Source organism: Echinops telfairi, unplaced genomic scaffold (assembly GCF_000313985.2).
Source record: "Echinops telfairi isolate 266 unplaced genomic scaffold, ASM31398v2 ScPeMD7_3533;HRSCAF=4204_1, whole genome shotgun sequence".
Lineage (NCBI taxonomy): Eukaryota > Metazoa > Chordata > Mammalia > Afrosoricida > Tenrecidae > Echinops > Echinops telfairi.
Window position 1 is genome coordinate 10725466 of NW_022107432.1, and position 1768 is coordinate 10727233.

Below are 1768 nucleotides of genomic sequence, written 5' to 3' on the forward strand. Positions count from 1 at the left end.
GCTAGGGGATGAGAAGTATATCACAGTTGAGTCTCAACTACAGTTCACAGAACAGACAATAGGACAGATACGTGAAGTTTGCTTAAGTGCCTGGGAAAAGATAATTCCATCAGAAGAGAGAAAGCCGAGTTACACGGCTATAAGACAGCGGAATGATGAGCCTTATGCTGACTTTGTGTCCAAACTGGAAGATGCTATTTCCAAGTGTGTAAAGAATGTCCAGGCAGTAAGCGACCTAGTGCACAAGCTATCTTATGATTTCTCTAATACACAGTGTAAAAATGCCTTGCGGCCCTATAGGGAAAAGGGAGCCCCGCTAGATTATTTTAGGATATGCAGGAATGTGGAGACAGAGGAATACAGAGCCAACCTCATGGCAGCTGCATTGGCAAATTATATCAGACTTAGAACAAAGTGCTTTAGCTGTGGGAAAACAGGTCATCTTCAAAGAGAGTGTAGGAAAAGCAAACTGCGGCTAGAGCCAGAGCATGGGCCAGGGCCACCTAATTCAGATTTAAAAGGACCCAAACTCTGCCCCCGCTGTAAGAAGGGAACTCATTGGGCATGCCAATGTTGTTCAAAATTCGACAGTAATGGGTTGCCATTAGCCAAGACTACCTGGCGGGAAAAATAGAAGAAGGAGCTTGATGCAGACCCTGCCCAGCAAAGCTCAGAAGGCAAGGCTTCTGCCTAAGCCAGCAAAAGAATCTTTGAATGGCAGAAACCCCCCAAGCTCACAGCAGGATACCAGACCTAGCCAAACAGGCAAAAACCCAGTCTCTGTTCTAGCAGTTGGTTTGACTAACCAAGAGATGGCTCAGAAGCCCTTGCAGCAGTCTGTTGATTCCAAAAATCAGGAAACCCTTATTGAAAGAGTAATACAGTTTTTATCAAAAAGTTCTAACCAAAATAGTCAAGGAATTAAAATTGATACTGGAGTTGATCAGAGTTGTGAGGAAAAACCAAAAGCTGTAATTAAATCAGAAATTATCCAGAGCAGTAATTGGGGTCCGAACTAAGGGATGTTTATTAGGAAAGTCCAACCTAAATTCTCAAGGTATTGCTGGAATTAATGATCAGGATTATGAAGAAATTAAGGCAATTAAATTCTAATATACCATGGTTTATAAAGGAAGATCGCTTAAGCTAATTGTTGTTTCCTTGCATATCTAAAGAAAAAATATATGCCTACCAAGAAAAAGTACTTAAGTCTGACTTTAAATGAAGGGGTCTTCTGGAATGCTGTTGTAGGGAAACAACAGCACCACCACATGGAATTAGAAATTGAAGAAAAAAGGTTTTTAAAAAGCTCTGGAGACTCTCACAAGCAAGCTCTGGATATGGAGTCATTGTCTTAGGGCATTCAGGAGGGCCTAAGACCCGCCCATGAACTTGCCCTAAATCCAGCTTGGCAGGAATGAATGAAGTTAACCAAGAGAGGCTACTTCAAGATTGTAAAATCATACAGTGTAAGAAGCCTGAAGGGCAAAGCAGCTTAATTGAGCCTGTAACCTTACTGGTAAACTGCATCAAGAACAGCTGAACAAATTTATTAAAAACGTTTCAGTCTTTCAAAGTATGGTAAGCTGACTAGTAGTTTTACTGGTTCAAAACCAAGCAAGTTAACTGAGATCTCTAGCAGTGCTTTGAAATCTAAATTGTTAAAACAGAAGGGGGGGAAGAGGAATCTTATGTATGACAACTTTCATTTGGTCAATTTAACCAAAAAATTTCTCTCCTTACTAAAATTTTCAATTCTACAAAGAAA

General features: G+C 40.6%; 1 protein-coding gene across 1 annotated transcript in view; it reads right to left on the reverse strand.

Annotated features, from left to right (window-relative positions):
• FAM83B (family with sequence similarity 83 member B) overlaps positions 1 to 1768 on the reverse strand; it is a 76838-nt gene that overhangs the window by 10624 nt on the left and 64446 nt on the right. The gene's annotated exons all lie outside the window — the stretch shown is intronic.